We start from the raw sequence: 23,708 nt of genomic DNA on the forward strand, positions 1-23,708 counted from the left end.
TGCCTTCCAATATTTTACACCCTCTTCTAGTTCCTTCTGTGCTAATCTAGTGTGGCATTGCCCCGTTATGAGTAAAACTTGATTTTCTTCAACTACATGTATGCAGTGGGGTACCCCAAAGCTCTCTCTTAGGCCCAGTACTTTTCAATATCTTCATTGATGATTTAGATGAGGGGATAGAAGGGGACACCAAGTTTGCAAGAATAGCCAACACTACAAAAGATAGACTCAAGATACAGAAGGGTCTTGACAGACTTGAACACTTGGCCTTATTTAACAAAATGAAATTCAATGATGAGAAAAGTAAGATTCTGCATGTAGGCAAGAAAACCCAAATACACAGGTATAAAATAGGTGGTACTTGACTCAATAGTAGTAGCTGCCAGAGGGATCTTGGAGTCCTTGTGGACAATCACTTAAACATGAGCCAACAGTGTGTTGCAGCTGCCAAAAAAGCCAATGCAGTCATAGCCTGCATTAACAGAGAGATAGAATCAAGATCATGTGAAGTGTTAATACCACTCTACAATGCCTTGGTAAGACCTTATTGCATCCAGTTTTGGCCGCCATGATATAAGCAAGATTCTGAATTTCCTGGCATTCAAAAACTGGCATTCTGGGATTTGTATTCCTTGTTTATGGGTTTGTATAAACAGTACCTACTTCCTAAGACTTGAGGCAGCTAACAGTCAAAAAAAGACAAACTGAACAGATTAAAAACAATGTACACCTCTCTAAACTAAGGTAGATGTTCCAGACATTAAATATCCTGTGAAGAAATTAGGTCTTTGATATTTTCTTGAAAGCCAGGGACATCCCATGGGTCGGTGGCAAGTGTTCAGAGTATGGGGCAGTCACTGAGAAGGTGTGTCAATGGACTCCCATTCCTCTCACTTCACCCAGAATGGAAAGCTTCAGAAAACTCTGGTTGGCTGAACCTACAGGAAAGTCCATACAATAAGTGATGGAGGTGGCACCATGTTTATTATGCTTATAATCCTGGCTCCCTTGCAAGAAGTGGAATAATCTTTTATCTGGATGGGGTTAATATATTAAAAAGGAGCTTTGAGGAATGAAGCCTGTCCAACAATCCACATCAATAGAATTGGGGCAAATGGCATCATCTGCACACTGCCTTGAATAATTCAGTTATTAGGGACTACAGGAATGCCTGAATGCCAAGTCAAATATGTCAATACACAAATATACAATAGTTTGGCTTCCTCCAGCCTGGTGCTCTCAATCTTTTGAGGGTTTCCAACATTCCTAGTCAGGATGGCTATTGGAATTAGGTTATGCCAGGCCCAACACATGTAAGGAATCTGTATGGAAAACAGTGCACTAGGGGATAGGAAAAGAAAGCCAGGTCCCCTCTTTGAGCTAAAGAAACAAAGTGATTCTTCAGGCTTAATCTGAGGACCCAGTCTTTACTCACTACTCTAAGCAAGTTCAGCATGCTAGAAAAGGTAGGCCTCAGCAGATAGACAAACCTAGATTTGTTTAAAAGGAATCCCTGATGGCAAACTTCCAGTGCCACCAGTTCCCCAAAGACATGTTACGATCACATTTCAAAAATCCTGATGTGCCTATTTAATCTTCCTTGAAATTGGATGATAATGCCTATATGGTGTGCCTGGGAAAATTCTTCCCCTGGAGGGGTTTTCAAACATAGACATTTCATGTCAGTCTGCTATGAGTCAAAATACATGCAGCTTTTCTCCCTTCCTTCCCCCTCTTCCCCCCAATTCTTCTTTCTAGTTTTATTTAGCTTATCCTGAGAAGTCAGTGAAACTCATTGCACCGTATGTGAAAAATAACTGCCAAGGAGTTCCATCGAGTCTGTTTGGAGAAAAAGGATGGAGCCCTAGATCAGGAGCTGTCTCTTTCTAGTCTCTGTCTTGCCATATGGTTAATGGTTTTAAAGATCCAGCGGAGGATTGTTTATAGGATTTCTTTTCAGCACATGGTACATTTGCATCCACATTTCAATGCATTCCATAAATAAAAAATGACAAAATGCAACTGTTTTGCAAATTGCAAGTAGTTAACTTTGTTCTGAAATCTGGCTATTTATATACAATTTGTAGCACACAGAACTCCACCCCACCCACCTTTTTCTATCTTGTGCAGATGTTTAACCAGCAATTTATCAGTTTTGGAGGCCAAATAAAATCCCTTGCAAGCAAAGCGAGCATGTACAGCCACTGAACTCAGCTGCCAGACAAGGGGTGTCCTTCTGAGAGAAGTCATTAATGTTTTATCAGAAATTCAAGAAACCATTTTTGGAATTGTAGATCTGGTAATGTTAACAGCCCACCCACTGTCACAACCCGTTGGGAGTGGAGGCAATGTCTGGTTTTGCTGCATGGAAGTGCAAAAGGAAGAGACTTGAAATCTGATAGATCATAGAACAGAGCGGGGCGATACTCAATTCAGAAGGGTGTTATATTGCGCAGAGGTAACATGGTGCTTTCCTAAACACTGGATTTTAACAACAGCATGGGTTTTTCTTTTCTTTTCCCATGAAAAACCATTAAATAGAGTCTTTGGGAAGTAGAATGTTTTGGTTTTTATTTTTTTATCAGCATGAGACAATTACTTTCCAGGAGCTGGTCAGTTTGGTTTTGGCTATAAGCCAAGAAATGGTTCATACAGCAGAGATCATTTAAATAAGAGTTCCTTATGGGGATCTCTAGTAAAGCTCTTCCGTATGATGGTGATACGTGCCATAGTGCTCAACATCCCAGAAGGAGCACAATCATCTCAGGGGAGCAAACCAGGATCTTCCCAGTTTGCTAAACAGATTACTTTGGCATGTAATTAAGCATAAGAAAAAACCCAATTCTTCAGAAGTAGTAGTCACTTGTGGCTTAAACCTGCTACAATAGAAATGTTAATGCTGCTGTGCAAAGTGGGGAGAAAAAGATATGAGTAGAATCCTGGGGGAAATTGTGCTTCTTCAGTGCTCAGCAAGGTTATCATTTATTTATTTATTTATTTATTTATTTATTTATTTATTTATTTATTTATTTATTTATTTATTTATTTATTATTTATTTATTTATTTATTTATTTATTTTAATCCCATTTATATCCCGCCCTTCTCCGAAGAATCAGGGCGGCTTATACATGCCCACTCATACGTGATGGGAAAATAATTTTGCCCCCAAAGGCTTAATGCAATAATGCATGGTAGGCTAGGGTCCAAAATACATATGTATAAACAATATAGCTGCTATTTATGCACTCTGCAATTGTGCATGGTGATTGGTCAGTGGACTATGGGGTGAAATGAAGAGGTGGCAATGAGCATCCCACCGTTACATTTTTGATTGGACCTCAGTTGGTAGCATATCAAGGTGAGCAGATGCTCTCAGAAAACTCCATCACTTCAAGGCTACTCAAGGCACTACAGCAGAGGGTGGGAGGTTTAAAAGATTTTGCTGACTTAAATGCCTGTCCTTTCACACCACATAGAATTCACGGGGAAAAGAAAAAAAATGATGCATTCTGTGGTGAGCAATCTCAACTCCAGATTCTCATAGTCTGTGGATCAGTGAGGTGATTTTTGCTCTGGACAAACTATGGAAGCTATAGATAGCCAGTGCTTTTTGTCTAAAAAAAAAAGTGCCAGAATTCTCATCTTGTTAATCTTTTATTTATATAATTTTGTTTATATATTTATTTACTGTATATAATTAAAATATATATTTAATTCTTAATGTTGTGTAGTGGGTTCTGGAGAGCAGGAAGGACGCCAGGCTGATGAGTGCAGCATAACAGCTCTTTATTAGGTGGAAGTGACTATACTGGGGAATAGGGGCTACCTGCACTCCTTATATACCTGGCCAATACCTGGTCAGGTACACAACCAACCAATCGGATTGAACCTCTGTTTCCCGCCAAAACTGCTTCCCGCCAAAACAGTTACAGTTTAACGCCTCCTGGTGGTGACTCTTATGCAAGTGCTTTAGTTGTTCCTAAAAGCCTAATAGGACGCGGTGGCTCAGTGGGTTAGGATGCTGAGCTTGTCGATCAGAAGATCGGCAGTTTGGCGGGTCGAATCCCGAGTGCCGCGTAACAGAGTGAGCGCCTGTTACTCGTCCCAGCTTCTGCCAACCCAGCAGTTCGAAAGCACGTAAAAATGCAAGTAGAAAAATAGGGACCACTACGGTAGGAAGGTAACAGCGTTCCGTGCGCCTTTGGCATCCAGTCATGCCGGCCACATGACCACGGAGACGTCCTCGGACAAGCGCTGGCTCTTCGGCTTTGAAACGGAGATGAGCACCAGCCCCTAGAGTCGGAAACGACTAGCACGCATGTGCGGGGGAACCTTTACCTTTACCTTTAAAAGCCTAATACATAACACTTAACATAAATTTAATTTATTGTATTTAAGGCAAATGTTCATAGTAAACTCCAAAGTTTTGTCCAATTCTCGCCCGGCAAATCTTTGAGATTTGAGCCAAGTTTAATTCATAATTGCCTTTAGTTTTTTCATCTGTTTTTGGCTTAGATGAAGTAATGCAACTATCAGGCATTCACCAAATAAACTAGAATTTGTTGTGAGTTTCTCCTTAAATACAAACAGCTTATGAGCCGGACCTATCTATATTAGCAACCACATTATTGATGGCTTGTACATACCATTTTAAAGATATGATCACATTGGTTCAAGTGAATGAGATGCTCCTATAACCCAAAATGCATGCTATTAATTCATCCCTGCCAAAATAGTTATTTCATCAGACTTAGTTCATGATGAACTTAGAACACTAAGATCTGTTTTATCAAATTTATCATGAAGACAGCATAGTAGGCTGCCATAGGGGTGAAAAAATGTGGGATAGCTACCCCATGTTATATACTGCAGGTGGGTATAGTAAAGATGGAATATTATTTTTTTGTCTACTTGGAAAATGATGTGTTGCACTTTAATAGAGGAGACAACTTTTGCATATATAATATGATATATATTTAGTTCCTTTTGGAAGGACTAGCAGTGGGAGATAATAGATGTCTAATACAAGTGCATATGCTGTCTTCAACATATATGTGTTTAATTGATGGAGTCATGTTACTGACAAGATAATGAATTGCAAAGAAATTGTTATTAATACATAAGTTAAACACTTTGTTTCTATTTCTTTACAACTGCTGATAAAAAATGGCCTGGCTATGTTCAAATTATACACACAAGAGAACAGGCTTAGGTGAGGGGGAAAGTGTTACAATTTAATCTATTTATGAATATGAATGAATATGTCCATAATTGTCCAGTGTATTTTAACAATGATATAGAATTGTGCTATGAGGAGCTTACAATTTACATTTCTTATTCTTGGGGAATTAATGACAGAAAGAAAATGTATTGAAAAAAGTAGATGCAAAAGTAACATTAGATAAATATGATAAAATATAGTTGCATATCCTTAAGTAATTTATGAAAAAAATGCTTAAGATTACTACTTCAGATAGATGTACAAAATCTTCAAGAATCCAGATAACCACTAACATAGTAGCCATGAGACACAGTTCCTGGATGGGGGAGGTGACCCCCAGCCCCTCCATGCCACACGGGACGATGTGGTCAAACCAGGTTAAGTCAGTGCAGCAGTTCAGGGCCAATCCGTCCAGGGTGATGTGTCTCCTGCAATTCACACTGATGGCACAGAACTTGCAGTTGCCGAGCCAGACACAGGTGCAGGGTGGCGGGAGGGTGAGGGCAGCGGGAAAGCCAAGGTGGTGGTAGGCGTTTTGGACCAGGCACTCCATGGCGGCCATGTAGGTGTGCAGGGCGAGGAGGTGGCAGTGCAGGTCCAGCACCAGGTAGGCCACCAGCTGGCCCGGCCCGTGGAAGGTCAGCTGCCCGCTATGCCCTACACATGCCACCTCCATGCCCAGCACCCACAGCCACCCTGCCAGTGCCACCTCCACCCACCCTGCACAACACCACCATGTACAGCGGGCCCCGCGGCTCCCACAGCACCAGTCGCAATGCACATCGATGGCGCAAAGCTTGCAGTCGCCAAGCCAGATGCCTGTGTGGGGCGGCAGGAGGGAGTGGGCAGTGGGCAGGCTGAGGCAGCAGCAGGCATTGCAGACCAGGCGCTCCAGGGTGACCATGTAGGTGTATAGGGCGAGGCGTTGGTGGCACAGGCCTAGCACTGGGTAGGCCACCAGGTAGACCGGCCCATGGAAGGTCAGCTGCCCGCCACACCCCATGCATGCCACCTCCATGCCCAGCACCCGCAGCCGCCCTGCCAGTGCCACCTCCACCTTGCCGCCTGCCCTGCACAGCACTGTGGCATTGCCACTCCCATCTCCTCCAGGTATCTTCAGGACTACCATTAAAAAGAGGTGGAGGGGAAATCGTGTCCCCCAGGCCTCACCTCCCCATTGGGCCAAGGGTCTCGCAGATGGCAGGGTGGACTTGACAAATGCAAGTTATTTGAGGAGGGGGTTTCTTTGCCACTGCGTTTTCTCCTTCTGACTTGTGGTCAGCCTGGCTGACACGAGGTGAGCACGAGGCAGGCGCACTCATGATTTCCATGCTTCGGTGCCAGGCTCTCCATGCTGCAGCGCGGCATGGAGACCCTGGCTGACACGGGTGAGCATGAGGCAGGAGTGCACATGGACTCCGCTTTTTCGGCAGGGCAGAATTAAGTGCTGCTCCCCATCTCCCACTCCTGGTCCTCTGTTACAACTAGGAGATGGTGTAGTTGGGCAGCAGGGAGGGGTGCAAAGTTCTTGCCAACTTCCCTTCGTTGCAGACAACTTGCATGTGCAATGTTTGTCGGCCGGGTCTTTTGGTGTGCTCAGCAACAATTCCTATTGGCTTTCGAAAACCAATAGAGGGAGTAGCACAGCTTGTGCAAAAGTTGAAAAAATCCATCAAAAAAGGTGCCGGAACTCCATTCTGAGCATTCTATGAGAAAAAAAGCCCTGTAGATAGCTATAATTTTCTTACATGGAAAATGGATTTGCAGAGTGAGCGCCTGTTACTTGTCCCAGCTTCTGCCAACCTAGCAGTTCGAAAGCATGTAAAATGCAAGTAGAAAAATAGGGACCACTACGGTGGGAAGGTAACAGCGTTCCATGCACCTTTGGTGTCTAGTCATGCCGGCCACATGACCACGGAGACGTCCTCAGACAAGCGCTGGCTCTTCGGCTTTGAAACAGAGATGAGCACTGGACCCTAGAGTCGGAAACGACTAGCACGCATGTGCGGGGGAGCCTTTACCTTTTTAATAATAAATTCACTCATTTTTTATGTGTGCCCCACCTTTCTACTCTTGAGTATTTAAGACTGTCAATGAAAGAACACAATAAAGATTATGTAAAGCTGAAACATACATGATAATTCATATCCAAATTAAGTATATCAATAACAAAGCATTAGTGAAATTAGATTGCCAAAAGCATGAATTATATTTGATTAAACAATATTAAACTATTAATGTTATTAGTATGGTTGGCCACACAGTCACCCAGATGTTTAAACTGTATTTGGCATTTTTGTCAATCCACTGAGTCCTTCCTAAGGTCCTGGGATAGGCAGATGTTGATGTTTGATGGTGTTAGAAGTATCGTTGCAAGTGTAAGCTGCTCCAAGTAAAGCTGCCTTTTGCAATTGACTGATGGGGATTTTTATCAATGCCAATGGTGTTCGAGTGGTGCTTCTGATTGTTTGGGATTGCACCCAAGGTACCTATTACTATTGATGCTATCTTTGTTTTCTTCTACCACAGTCATTCTATTTCTATTTGTAGGTCTTTGTATTTTGTGATTTTCTCCATTACTACTACTGCTGCTGCTGCTGCTACTACTACTATAATCCATTGGGTTGGTACAGCAGCATCGAATTGAACTGCCTAACTAAAGTTGTCCCATCCTCTTACAGTTGTACGACTGATTGTATGTTACTTTAAATGTACCAATTTAAACACAGACCTCTCTAATGTGTGGAAGGCTCAGGCTACTCTGCCTTAATGAAGGTATATCTATACATGTGTTGCAAATCTGGTGTGACCTACAAAACATTTCCACATTCTGGAACAGTTATAGAACCTGTTTTGGGCCCTGATTTAGTACAAGGCTTATTTGCACATGTATGCAGCACTTGCATCTTCTACTACAACAACTCAGAAATCATACTTTTCTCAAAATAGCACCATAGACTCATTTGAATCACATGACTGCAGCTTTGAAAACCAAGAAAAGCTGACAAGTGTTCAGATTGTTCCTGTGGAATTTTGCATATGCTGCTGTTTACAGAACAAGTAACTATGATCTCCAAATCGTGAGTATCAAAAGATTTTCTGGGATAGGAAATATCACGGGTGGCATGCAGAATCAGGTTAGATAGGACTAGAGTAGCTAAAAGGCTCAAGTCCAAACCAATAGTAAGGTCTGAAACATTTTGGACTGCAAAAAAGAAATTTTCAAAATGCATCACACTGCTTCCCCCCCTCTTTGTTTCTTCTTTAATTACTAGTTTTTCTTTTTTATCTCTTTATCTGAAAAATATGATAAATGCATCCCCTCTGAAGGAAAAAAATACAAATGCAGGTGTAGAAAAATAACTAATCAGCATAAAGATATGTACACCAGTTGAAATATAATGAGTTATATGTGTAAAAATTCTCCATCCAAAGGGTGCACCTGTTTGTGAGAAAAACATTGAGTTGAAATAGGTACAAGGGCTCCTTGGCAGCTGCCACTCCAATTGCATGCAATGGTTGCAGGCTGGATGTGCTCTTAATACCTTAATGGGTGCCTACCCATGGATTTTCCTACTGCTTCAAATGGCATTTTCAGTTGCCATGGACACAGGATTTGTGTTCTCTGCTGCAGGACAACATTGAGCTTTAGTTTACATCTCTTAGAGGCCTGGCTCACATTATGCAACACTTTGTCTAGACTCTAGACACTTTTCCTGACCAATAGTATTAAGCATATCTATGCTCAGCATCTGAGGACTGAGGGCATTTTGATCTCCTTCATAGCCATGGCTGCTGAAAGAACCACCTCAGTCTTCACATGGTTGGCCTTTCCTCATCTGTGGTTCAGGGCAAGGCACTACATAACACCAAGGGCCTCCTCCTCCTCCTGAGTCTTCATCCTCCTCCTCCTCTTCCTCCTCCTCCTCCTCCTTCTTCCCTTCCTTCCTTCCTTCCTTCCTTTTCTTTCTTTTTCTTTCTTTCTTTCTTTCTTTCTTTCTTTCTTTCTTTCTTTCTTTCTTTCTTTCTTTCTTTCTTTCTTTCTTTCTTCTTTCTTCTCCTTTCTTCTCCTCCTCCTCCTCCTCCCCTTTCTCCTTCTCCTTCTTCTCCTCTTTCTCTTTCTCCTCCTCCTCCTCCTCCTCCTCATTCTGATTCTTCTTCTAATTCTGATTCTTCATCTTCTTTCTGATTCTTCTTCCTCTTCTAATTCTGATTCTTCTTCTTTTTCTTCTTCTTTTTCTTCTTCTCTTCCCCCCCCCATTATTGATGAAAACATTACTTGATGTTCAAGTCATATCTGTATTCAATGGTGCTTGAAAAGATTTTCAAATATGCAGATTGGTGGGTCATTCTCTTCAGTGTTGGAGGTAAAATGCTTGGGGGTGGGGGAGATGAGAAGCATCAATAAATACCTTTTTTTACTTACACTGGCATACTATATAAGAGAGAAAAACTCAATGTCTGATTCTGATTTATTAGCAAGCATGGTGCAAGGCATCATAAAACTAAAAACCAAAAATAAGAATTATAATAATAGGATGCCTCGAAGCATATAAATATACTTCTTAGAAAAAGTGAACATTTTATTTTTAACATGCAGGGATGGGAAGTTCTCTGCCAGAGTGATTGATAGGTCAAAAGATGCAAAAGATTGAAAGTCACGGTTTTAGGATGAGGCTTTTTACATAAGTCTTTTAAATATATGAATGCTTTCACGCCATCAGTTTATCATTTGGCAACAGGATAATGAAATGACCTGCTGGCAACATATTCACATTAAAAATTTCATGAATTCATCCTCAGTCCCAATTGTCACTGGAAAGAAAGGGGAAAGGGGTAAATATTTTTTCCTATATTCTATTAAATTGAATTTAAGTTTATCTTTCTCAAATCAACTTTTTTTCTTTAGAATCAGAGATGACTTTGACTAATTCCAGTGTACCAAAAATTACTGCTTGTCTAAATATTATACATGTCCAAAGTTACTAATTTGAGGATGAGCAGCAAAGTATCTTTCCCTCTCTAAATGTTTGAACATATCAAAATATATCTACACTGGAGAAGAAATACCATCTATGACAGCTTGAATGTGCTGGTTAAATCTCCAGCAAATACATTCCCACATAGAGTAATTTATTGCACCTGGTGGGATCTCCACTTTTGTCTGCTTCTCCTGTTCTTTACCATCAAGCACCTCTGGCAGCTCTTTACAAACAGGATTGTAGAAAGTAAACAAGAGGACAAGAGATTATTTCAAGAAAACAATCAAACACACAAATCAAAGATTGTGGAATCAAATAGACTTTGTTTTCTTACTTCTTTGAGCATGTTGCTTTCAGTCAGTCAACGGAATTGAGAAGATAAAAGTAATAGCAAATCAATAATAGAGGGAACCTCTACAAATTATATTTAGTCACTTCCTCCTCCTCCTCCTCTCTCTAGTATTTTCCTACAGGTGCAGACTTCACTTTTTGGATCAACATTTCACTGATCAAACGTAGCAACCACACCCAACTGTATTATTTTCATGTCTGTGTTGATTGTGTTCTGCCAGCTTTTCTTTGGTCTTGCAACAGGCATTTGCCATCAATGTTAAAGAGATAGGTGGTGCAGGCAACACTGTGGGATGCTGCTTTGAGGAATGTGGCTATACCCCTAGAGGTGTTTTTCCCACATTTTCTCTATTATTGGTAGAACTCCCATCTGTGGGCAGACTGTATCATTGCTGACATAATCAAAAAGGGAAATCCACCACCCTGAGTCCTTCGGGAGAAGGGTGGTATAGAAATTAAATTATTATTATTATTATTATTATTATTATTATTATTATTATTATTATTATTATTAATAATAATAATTAATCACCAATGGAGCATGCATATCTCCATGGCTTGTAAAGCACACTCAGCACTTTTGGTGATTGACCAATATTTTGAGCTCTATAGTGTTACTGGGCAGAGCATCATTTTGTATACTTTTGATTTTAGGAGCATTGACTTTCATGTGCATCACCTCATTAATGCTGCCACCACTTTGCAGATGGGATCCTAAGTAACAGAAGGAGTTGGTTATCCCTTTGGGCAAGCTGATTGCAACATACAGTCACGTTTTGGGGGATACCAACTAAACTGCACTATATTGGGAGCTGAGTTCCTTTTAGTAGTTCACAGGTTGGGTCGGCTTAGTTTCCAACTACTACTGCTATAAGGAAGGGTTGGTTGCCTGCAAAAAAGCTAAGAACACCTGCCATTCAGATGACTAAAGTACTGCAAGTAGCGACCACACAGACTCCTATGGTCTCTTGGAGAAGAATAGCCTCACTGTAACATCAAGTGGGGGCAAGAAAAGACAAAGTCACAAAGAAGAAGAGGGCTGCAATTGTGGCTGCTGACAGATCCATCAGAGACCCTAATAACAATTCCGTGCAGATGGTGTTGTGTTTATTCCGCATGGGTATATCTCCCTTTGCTCCCTTTTTATATTTTACACATTCAGTACTTCTTTATAACAAGCATTTATTTTCTTTGCACAAAGAATTATCTTTCTAAACAGCAGTTTCACACATGATGCAAAGTGCAAAATGTGCGTTCTTTTATTAAAATGAATGCATGGAAATTAAAATTGTACAATCCATTGCTAGTAAGGAAACAAATGAGTTGTATTAAATCCTTGTTTAATGATAGTCTTCAGTTCTGTATTCCCAGGGCTGCAGACAGGTACTCTGAACATATAGGAGAGCTCTTCTGAATTTGGTCTATAAATGGTGGACTGCCTGGAAGAGACAAAGTATGTCACCTTCCAATTCCTGTTACACTTTGTAGTAATAAACTTCCTGTCTTTTCTTTTACAAAAACATTCACACATAGAACTACCAGCTATTCTTTAGCTAATGTTCTTTGTGGTGGATACATCAGCCCCATCCACCAATTGTTTCCTTCATTGTGTAGAATAGAGGAAGGGGGTCACCTGGTGTCCTACTTTCCATCTGAATTATGTTGCTCTTATGTACATAAAAGTGTGAATGGGGCTGTCCAGGCTAATTATCCACAATACTTCTTTCATGTGTCCTGGGAAAGTTTTGTGCCTTTGGTATAGATCAGGGGTAGGCAACCTCGGCTCTTTTATGACTCATGGACTTCAACTCCCAGAATTCCTGAGTCAGCTGACTCAGGAATTCTGGGAGTTGAAGTCCATGAGTCATAAAAGAGCCGAGGTTGCCTATCCCTGGTATAGATAATTAATTTAAGCCTTCTGACCTTTTTAATCACTAGCCTCTTGCTCATGTCTGTTCCTGCTTTTTTCTTTATGTCCCATTTTGTCAATGAACTGTTCTTGATCTTTGCTGATGCCTATGGAACTGAAGAGCTGAAGAAGCTTCTTGGATGAGAAGCAAAACATCTTCAAAGAAAAACAAGGAAGTCCAGTTGCCTCATGAAAGAAGCACCTTTGGGATCTTTGCTGCTCTTTAATAAATCAACACCAGGCTTTATTATTTTTTGCTACAGTATATTATTAAGTAGTGCATGTGCTTGCTTGAAAAAAAAACAGGATTGAGTTCAATGCACATTAAACTAGAACTTAACCATAGTAATTTTCAATATTGTTGAATGGTGTTGTATGCATTGTAAAATCATATCACAACTTCTTATTAATATGTGATATGGCAATACTAGTATCCTTTTAGCAATACTAACCTAGTTATTGAACTTATCTCAACTGTTTGCCTTTATAGTTATTCTTTCCCCAGCTTTATCCAATGGCATCAGAAGTGGAATCAGATGGACCACATATATTCTAACATCTCCCTTTGGGTCATGTGATTAATAGGAGGACTGTGGTAAATGTAGTCTGGATTCCCAGGAGGGAGGGGCTGCATTCCAGAGCACAAAGGGTCAGTGAAGCTTAGAAAATTTGGTTAGGAAAAAGAGAGGTAAGAAGGCTTCTCCCTAGCAATTCTCAGAGTAAATATATAGCAATACAAATAGTTGCTTATAGTTTGGCCAGATGTCTGTCTGTGGGTGAGGAACAATAAAGGAAACTGCTCAGAAGTAATTCTAGGTGAAGTAATTTCTTGGTTCTTGGTGCCTGACAAGGACAATATCAAGACCCCCTGTGGTGGATTGCTTGCTACATCAACTAAACAGATCTGCTCTAAAGGCTGCCTCTTATTATAAGTAGAGATATACAGATTGCAAAATACAATTGCAACAACTCACGTCAAAGAGAAATATTTATGTAATTTAAAACTTTTTTCTTCAAAATATTGCAAACATAAGCTTTGAGAGGAAAGAATGAGAATTAAAAGAAGTGGTTTATTCTAACAGATACATATGCATGTTCCCCACGGAAGCTGACACAATATATATGTGCTTTAATAGGAAAAAAATAATATTATCAACTGGAATATTTCAGTTTTGATTCATTTGATTCATTAGAATCAAAATCGTCCTTTCTATTCTTTCCTGGAATATACTCCTTCTGCCTTTAATAGGTTTCTCAGGTTTTTCATGTGTAACCTAAACTTGTTCAAAGATATCTTTGGTTCCCCAAAGTCTCAACTTTCTCTGTTTCATATGTTTCATTGATGACTTTTTCCCAAATGGATTTAATGCTAATTTCCTCATTTTTCTTCTTCTTTAGGGAACTTTTGATAATCTCATGTCAATATTTGATTTCTTCTTCTGTTCCAGATGTCTGCAGCATTATTTACACACCAAAGTCGGGACCAATTATTTCTGGATAATTGGTACCAATACAAAGAGAAGTCTGGATTTCTACTTCTCTCACACCAAATTGTCACTTCCCAAGTGAGGAAAGAAGGAGCATCAATCTACAAGGTACAACCAGATTAAGAAACTAATCCCTTGTAGAACATGGGACTTTTATTGGAACATCTACAGTGATAGAATCTTGAATGTGCTTCCCGTCTCCTTTTATCTTCACATGAAATAGAGAGGTTTGTCTGGGATGTTTTCTCTAGTTGCTTTTTTGGCCTGTACTCAGACCCCTCTTATCTGACCCTTGCCTTGGGAGCTGCTATTCCTATTGTCCTTCAAGGCCATTCCCTTTACAGGAGTGGACAGCATACAGGGAGCCACTCTCCTTCTTTTGGCTCACTAAAGCTCAGTGTTAAAAGAGATCCAATGTATTGTATTCTGTCAAACCTTAGTTTCATTTATTCTTCTAAGGTAGGGGTGTTAAACGCGCAATGTCATGTGATGTGTTGCGACGTATTGTGACTTTTTCCCCATTGCCAGAGCTGGGGTGGGTGCAGTTTCAGCATGACACATCTGGCCCATGGGCTGGCAGTTTGACACCTTTGCTCTAAGGTGTTCAGGCCATACATGTAGATCCTGCCCTTGGTTTTCTCCATACAGGCAAAGAAAACGATTACCAAAAATATCATCTAAGGAACTTCACAGCTGCATTGGAGGCAAGAATTAAACACTGGTCTTCAACACCATTAACCCTTCTTACACACATACTTTGAAACACAACACTCAATTCTAACATCTTTTTCCTTTCCCAAAATCTTATTGCAGCATCTGAAAAAATTGCCTAATTTTTCAGATACACTCAGACACCCAGACCATTACTCAGATATGAAGGTAGAGATTCAAGGATATATCTTGAATATACATTCATATATCACTATATCTTGATATTCAAGGAACATCCCATTTCCCACCTCTGACCCGTTTACTCATTGGTTCCTTTACTTACTTTCGCCGCCCTGAGTCCTTTGGGAGAAGGGCGGTATACAAATAAAATTATTATTATTATTATTATTATTATTATTATTATTATTATTATTATTATTATTATTATTATTATTATTATTATTATTATTATTATTTTGTTTTAACTCTGATGTCCAATGTTTTAATAATTTGATGTTTAAATTGTTTTATATCACTATTTATAAAATTGTCAGCTGCTGAGAGTTGCTGAATAGTCAGATGGGTGGTGTATAAATTTGATAAATAAAAATAACAAAATAAAATAAATAATATAACATTCATAAACAGATTTTTCTTGCAAATACTAGAAGAAATGCAAGCAGAGCTGCTGCAGGAAGACAGTAGCTACTCACTTTGAGCCTTAAGCTGTCCTGAAGTTCAAACCTTTGGTCTCTATTTCATGCCTGTTCATCCTGACAGGCTGAGAACAGATCAGTTCTCAGGGATGCGGAATGGAAGGGAATGGACAGTTGTATCTGTGCATTTTTGTGCTCTTTGTTCTGACCTTGGCTGTTTGCTTTCACAGCTCTCCTATCTTCCCTCAAGTGCATATTTAATACATCCTGAAAATTGCTTTGTTGAGTAAGAAGCAACATTCTATTTCTCTAGTTATAATGCAGTATGAGAAAGAGTACAGAGTCTGGAGGCAGAGTTAAAAGAGGTATCATCCTAGAATCTCTACATAGCCACAAGCAAACTAAGTCCATCCCCCCTTGAATTCAACTGACCCTTACTGAACCTCAAGTAAGTGCTAATTATTAGATGAAAGGATTCATCTGCATAGACATGATTAGCAATAAATCAGTTTAACTGGGCCTTTACATGTGGACCTGATTTTTCATGCCAGACAAATATTGAGATGTAACCCTTAGAATTCTTTTCCAAACATCTTTTGATGTTTCAGAACTCACACTTTTATATTTCTTTTGTTTTTACACTCTGTGAATGCTTAATCAACTATACAGGCCCAGGGTAATCATTACTGAGTTTTAGTAGTAATGAACTGAGTTTTAGTAGTTTTAATTTTCTCATGTAAAACTATCTGTTATATGTTTTGCATCAGAAATGTGTTTCTCTTTAAGTGACTTCCTTTGAACTGGCATACAAATGTTTGGAATCCCTTAAGACTTTGCAAAGAAGATAGCATCAAATTGCTTTGACCACAGAAATGTGACTTCATGCCTATTTATATTATTCTAATCAAATTCAAAGCAGCATTTAGAATGCCAGAAGGATCTTAAATGTTCTTAAGATACTAATCATTGGATCTACTTACCATAGAAACTAATCTTCCTTGATCAATAATACCGTAGTTGTTTCAACAATTAAAACTCAGATGCTGAAGTTAAGAGTCATTAAATTGTTCTTGTTACTCTTACTGAATTAGATTTTATTATTTTGTTTTCTGTAATTTTATATTGTTAATAATAACCATAACTATCACTATTATTACTTTTATTATGAATACTATCAGAATGAATGCTACCAATTATTTCCAAAAGGAAGCACATAAAATAACAACACCCACAACAGCAAATGTTATTATTACTGATGCTACTTCCAACAAAATAACCGCAACATTTTATAAAAGATGGACAGATGGACAGATGGATAATGAGAAACATGGTTTATTTTCATGGTTCTAATAGATTTTCATGGTTCTAATATATGAATTGGTGGTACAAGGACGATATAAGTGAAATATGTTGCAAATGGCCATATATAAAATAGAATATGTTACTTTCCTCAAAAAGAGATAATTTCAGTCATTGGTGAAACTAATTTAAATTCATTTTAGCAAATGTGTCAACATATTTAACCTTTTCAGGTTACTTTTGCTGATATACAAATTCTGAAACAATATTATTTAGATTTTCCTCTTAAACCCATTTAGATACTGATTTCAAATTAGATACTGATTTCAAATTAGAGCATTTGGATAACAGAGAAATGTGATGTTCACAATGGCTTTGAAATTGCACCTAAGTACTTGCAAACAGAGTAAGTATATTCACTTTTCCTGTTATCTTTCCTATGTACAGTATAACTTGAAGTTCAGTGACCCTCTGAATTCTCTGAACTCAACAAAAGTATAAATTGAAGGGTTTGATTTCTACGTAATGTGATTATTTAAATAAATCGCACATGCTACTGCTGCATCTAACATGTTCAGGACTTCTCCCCCCTCTAGCAGCATACTAAGCTTATATCAAGCATGATAAAAGAAATATCAAAAGATATTACTAAAGCCTCATGTCCTGAAGTATTCTAATTTTTTACTTGTTTTATAATCTCTAACAAAATGCTATAGGGAAAGAGAACTCTGATAATGGACACTTGTTCTTTCTCTTTGAGTGCCTTGGGTGGGGAGAACAATGACACAGGAAAGTCATAACCCAGACTTATGATCCTTAGAAGATGCTTATGATCATTCTGGAATGTAGCAGAAAGCTAGTGATGGAGTTGCTAGTTGCATGCATTGATTCCTGGACCACATTATTGTCTCCTACTGCAGCAATGTGTTCTGTAGTGTTATTGATCTAGATTTTTATTTTTATTTTTATTTTTAAAAAAGTGGCTGTTTATTGGTTTATTAATGCATATTTAAGTGAAATTAGAGAGGAATAACTGTTTGAAAACCCTCCTACTTTTGAATCTAAAATCAGGAGGCATGGTACTCAATCAGTCACTCAGTCACAGAAATGCTTCTGTGTCCCATTCCTTTTCTTTCTCTGAGCTAACAATAGTAAAGATATGCAATGGGAAAAATATCCTCATACCCTCCTATGTGAAGGTAAATAATATAAAAGTTGATAAAGTCTTTTAGTTACTAAGTTACAATCTTCATTGAGCTATTTGTATAAACTAAATTGAATGAATGAATGAATGAATGAATGAATGAATGAATGAATGAATAGCTCTTTCTCTCCATTCATGGTCAAATCTGGTAGAATCAGCCTTTTGAGGTAGACAGATCAGGAATAGGTCCCACAAGAAATACTGGAAGTCTACTTTACTTTACTGATATATGCTATAAGAAAATCTTGAAAGGCTGACAATTTCTCTCTGTTTCCCTTTTATACCCAAAAGAATCAAGGAAGGCCAATCTTGAGTTTATTCCCCACTCCCTCCTGTCTTTCAGGGAAACATCTTAGTTGGTGTTTTTCTAATGGCTGCAAAATGTTTTTTTCAAGAGTACCTCTGTATTCCTCTGCAGGTAGCAGATGATGGAAAAGTTTTACCTGCTTTGATGTTGGCCTCTCTTGCTCAGGACAGATAATCCTAGAATACCTAAACATACTTTGATCTGATCTCAGACAGTTTTCAAAATAGATTAGCCTGAATCAGCCTCCTACTGAATCAGATTACTGAGGTTTGCCTTCTTGGTTTCAGGAATTTCCTCCAATTATATTGAGCTGTGATGAAAGATGTAGCCTAACATCTGGAGTCACTAGATTGAGGGTATTTTTTTTAAAAAAAATGCTATTAATGCTACAGCTATTAATAATATTGATGCTATGCCAAAAATATGTCCCCTTTCTCTGACCGTGGCTTTGCTATTTTTCTTCCTTGATTTCAGTATGTTTTTGCTTTTCTCTTGGTGGGGCTTTAGGATTCAAAGTAAAGTATTAGAAGATTTTCCTAAGTGGTGCTGCTTTCCTTCCTGCCACTCTGAAGCCACCCTGGCTGACCAACACTTCCTATTCTGAATATAACCCACTGGCAGGAGGTCCACCAACATGACTTCCTTTGACCTGGAATCCAAGCATGAGAAACCAGGGAAGTGCAGATTAGCTGGAGAGATTATGGAACAACCAAAGACTGGGCAAACCCCCTCTCCCTTTTCCCCACCACCCAAAAAAAATTATGTTCTTCTTTGAAATCAGTTCCAGAAGCGAATTCCCTTTCATCTGCTTGAAGGAGAAGTGCTACAGGGGTTAAAAATGCAGGACGCTGATTGTGCATGAAGACTTGAAGAATGAGTCTGAGAACTGCTAGGCTTTTGGGAATCTCTCTAATGAGAAGATTTCTCCTTTCTAGAATTGAGGCTACTTCTCTCATCTGGAAAAGCTTAGGTCTCATGTGAGAAAGGCAGGGCTGGGGCAGGGGGGTGGGCACAGATGGGGCCTGATAGATGCTAAAAGAGAGGCATTACCTGCCGAAGTCACAGAGCAGCCACAATTATTACAGGTCTCTGGGTTCATTGTCAATTAGAGTGGCAGCTAAAGCAAGCAGCAGCTGTGACAGATGGCTGAGCTCCAGCAACTTTGCGGTCATGGAACCAGAGCCAATCCCAGTCCTTTCATTCTCCTTCCCTAAAAAAATAAAAACAAAACAAAACAAAACAAAACAAAATAATCTACATAGTCGTCAATTTGTCACACTGGAAAGAAAGACTGAAAAAGAGGGAGCGCCCTATATTCACAAAATGAAGTGTTCCTCTGTCCTCCATTCATTCTCAGCTGGCGTTTTAAAGGTGTGTGTCTGTGTGTGTGTGTGTGTGTGTGTGTATATATATATATATATATATATATATATATATATATATATATATATATATATATATATGTGTGTGTGTGTGTGTGTGTGTGTGTGTGTGTGTGTGTGTGTGTGTGTGTGTGTGTGTGTGATTTATTAATTATTTCAGCCCCCCAAACCATTTCAGACTGATTTTTTTGTTTAGTGGGAAAGTACAATATGCTTGCCACCTAATTACACCAATTTCAACCAAGTTGTTAGCATCTGATTAAGGAAACCATTCCAGGCTGCGGTTTGAAAGAACGGAACTGTTTTGCATTTGGTTACCCTGAACAATTATGTATAAATAGAAGTGGTCCTTGGGTATCTAATGCCTTGCCTAGTCATGCCATTTTAAAACCTAAGGTCTAGCCTTACATACTACCCAGATTGAGCAGACATTGTGATAAGTCTTATAGCACCTGTGAAGTTCAAGCATTAGAGATTTTTTAGAGGATGCATTCACTCCGACACCAGCACACCAGCGTCATAGCTTCCATTGGCAGCAGATAAAGACAGTGAAGTGGCTATTATCAAGTGTTATGTAAATCATTTCTGGCAAGCTGGGGAATAGGAAAAGATCAAAATTACTGGGTGCTTCCCTTTCCTCTCTTGAGACAATGCATAATGAAGTAGAATAATGGACCCACTGTCATGTACAGAACTGAAAGGAGATGCAGATCTGTTCATCTGCACAGTTATTAGCTTGATTTGGCCTGTTTTTAAAGATAAGGTAAGGAAGGTGGAGATAAATCTTTTCTGGTGGTTCTCACTCTACAAAGTATAGTGGTTAGTGCACTAGAAAAGTCCTGGAGGAGAAGTTAAATTCCCACTTGGCCATTAGACTCCCTCTGGCTCAAAAGCTAACGTTCTTTACAAGATTTCTGAGGATTAATCAATTGATATACTACTTTGAATTTCAGACAGAAAAGCAGGATATGGCCAGTTTGGTCTAGTGGTTAAAGTGCTGGCCTAGAAACTGGAACATGGTGAGTTCTCGTTCCGCTTTAGACCTGTGACTTAGGGACAGTCACTGTCTCTCAGCCCAAACCACCTCACAGGGTTGTTGTAGGGAAAATAAGGGAAGAAGGAATATTATGTATGTTTGCAATTTACAATAGAAAAAATATATATTTAAAATCATAAGATTAAAGCATAAAAACAGGGCTTTTTTCTCATAGAATGCTCAGAATGGCGTTCCTGCACCTTTTTTGCACGCACACAAAAAAAGCTTTTGCACAAGCTATGCTATTCCCTCTATTGGCTTTCGAAAGCCTATTGGCTTTCGAAAGCCAATAGGAATTGCTGCTGAGCACACCAAAAGACCGGGCTAGCAAACATTGCACTGGCTAGTTGTCTGCAGCGAAAGCAAGTAGGCAGGAACTTTGCATCCCTCCCTGCTGCCCAACTACACCATCTCAACTAGGTAAATAAGAGAGGACAAGGAGAGGGAGGTGGGTTCTGCGGAGTCCATGTGCACTCCTTCCTTGTGCTCACCCATGTCAGCCAGGCTGGTGGCCTACCTGGTGCTGGACCTGTGCCACCGTTGCCTCACCCTGCGTGCATAAGTGGCCACCCTGCATCGCCTGGCCCGCACCGCCTCCACTGCCCGCCCCACGCAGCCCCGCCATATAGAGCGGCCCCTGCTGCTCCCACAGCACCAGCCGTGCCAGTTCCGGCCCTGGGGGGGAGCCTGCCGCCAACACCCCTCGCACCCATCACCGCAGCAGCGCCGCCCCACCCCACCCACGCCTCCTGCGCCCGCCAAGATGAGAGTTCCGGCACCTTTTTTTTTTTTTTTAGAAAAAAAGCACTGTATCCCCCTCTGCAGAAATAGCAACCTCTGCATGTTTCCTGAATCCAGGGCTTAAAGGAAGGTGCTGTGACAGGTTTTCAGTTCCTTTTCTGAAGAATTCTGAGGTTTTTTTGTCTATAACTAACATATGCACACAACATATGCTAGTTGTAGACAGAAAAACCCCTCAGATTTCCTCAGAGAGGGAACTGAATCAGCACAGCTCTTTTAATTTCTTGTTTGATTGTGTGGAATGCCTAGAAAGTGATATTGGATGCTTCCAGACCATTGGTGTTTGGAGATAAAACTCAGGAATGATGGGCAGCATAAAAAATTAACAAATAAGTAAATTAAGTCAGTGATTAAAATGTGTGTGGGGGGGAGAGGGTTGCTTCTTGTTCTTAAAGTGGCTGCTTCGGAGAGATTTTGGTCTGGAAGCACCTTCAGCCTTCAACGTTTTTTCCACTGAGCAAGGAGGCAAGGAAACATAATTGTATTTATCCTCAGTGGAATAGGAATAAAGCCCTGTGCATAATCAGGAGCCCTGCTTTATTGCACTCTCTGATCACATGGAGCTACTGCTTCCCCTTTTAGGGGAACTCAAGCAGACAATCTTTTCAGGCCTTCGGTGCTGACATCAGATAGTCTAGGGATGAGCAGGTGCAAAGAGGGAGTCAGGGAAAGCCTTGCATGCATACATTCACCCACCCACTCCCCTCTTTTCACTCTTTCCCTAAGCAAGCTAATTACCTGCTAAGGAGGGTGGTGGGGGTGGGCTAATTCTTGCTCTCAGAAGAAAAAGGCTTGTTCCATCAGCCCAATGCAAATGAGGGAAACGGTAAATAAAAAAATTCAGAGATGATTAATTTTCCAAATGAAATGTGCAACAAAATCCAAGGGGGTATCCTTTAGAAATAGGAGACCCACTGAAATTGAAGATTCTCTTTTGACTAGTTTATATTTCTAGAACACTAACAAACTTCTAAATAGACTCTTTCTAGCCTGTTAGAAAATATGCAACTGATTATTTGAAAAGTAGAATTAAAAGATGGTGGAGTCCTTGTTACCCTCTGAGTTTGGTTGTTTCCTTACAGCGGTTTCATTACCCAGCTAGGTAACATCAGCAGCCTTAGCAGTTCAGTCATGAACTACATACATTCTCTTCTGTCAGAATTAAAAGAGGAGGGAATTAACGTTATAAGTAACTTACTGTAAAGGATATTCTGAAACTTAATTTTATTCTCTAATAAAACAAAAGGAGGAGAGAAAATAATCATGGTAAAATATCTCAGTGATCAGCTATCCTCCTTCCATTCCAGACAGCTTCTTTGCATTGCAATAACTGTGTCCTCTTTTAAAAGATACTATATGAATTCAATACTGGTTTCTTTCAAAGCCAAATAAGTTAAAAGTGCAATAATTAATATGATAATGGTGGTGGTGGTGGGGTGGTGGTGGTTTGAAAGCTACGAATAACAGAATAACAAAGTCAGAAGGGACCTTAGAGGTCTTCTATCCAACCCCCTGCTCAAGCAGGACCCTTATACCATTCTCTTCTTTAAAACCTGCAGTGATGGAGCGCCCACAACCTCTGGAGGCAAGTCATTCCACTAATTATTTGACCAGAAAATTTCTCCTTAGTTCTAGGTTGGTTCTGTCCTTGATTTGTTTCCATCCATTGCTTTGAATATTGCATTCAGTTTTAATGACCACATGTAAAAAAGATGTTGAGACTCTAGAAAGAGTGCAGAGAAGTACAACAAAGTCTAATGAAGAGAAGGAGGAGGAGTGACATGATAGCAATGTTCCAATATCTCAGGGGCTGCCACAAAGAAGAGGGAGTCAAGCTATTCTCCAAAGCGCCTGAAGGCAGGACAAGAATCAATGGATGGAAACGACCCACAGAGAGAAGCAATCTAGAATTAAGGAGAAATTTCCTGACAGAACAATTGATCAGTGGAACAACCTGCCTCCAGAAGCTGTGAATGCTCCAACACTGGAAGTTTTTAAGAAGAGACTGGACAACCATTTGTCTGAAATAACACATGGTTTCCTGCCTGAGCAGGGGGTTGGACTATTCTATTTCTATTCTTTGCTTTTTGTGCTACCTTCAGGTGCTTTGGAGAATAATTTGACCCCCTCTTCCTTTTGGCATGTTATCATGTCACCCCTCATCCTTCTCTTCATTAAACTAGACATACCCAATTCCTGCAATCGTTCTTTCCAAGTTTTAGCCTCCAGTCCCCTAATCATCTTTGTTGCTCTTCCTACACTCTTTCTAGGGTCTCACCATCTTCTTTATATCATGGCAACCAAAACTAAATGCAATATTCCAAGAGTGGTCTTACCAAGGCACTATAAAGTGGTATTAACACTTTGCATGATCTTGATTATATCCCTCTGTCAATGCAGCCTAGGACTGTGTTGGCTTTT

Source organism: Vipera ursinii (genome assembly GCF_947247035.1).
Source record: "Vipera ursinii genome assembly, chromosome: 1".
NCBI classification, from domain to species: Eukaryota; Metazoa; Chordata; class Lepidosauria; order Squamata; family Viperidae; genus Vipera; species Vipera ursinii.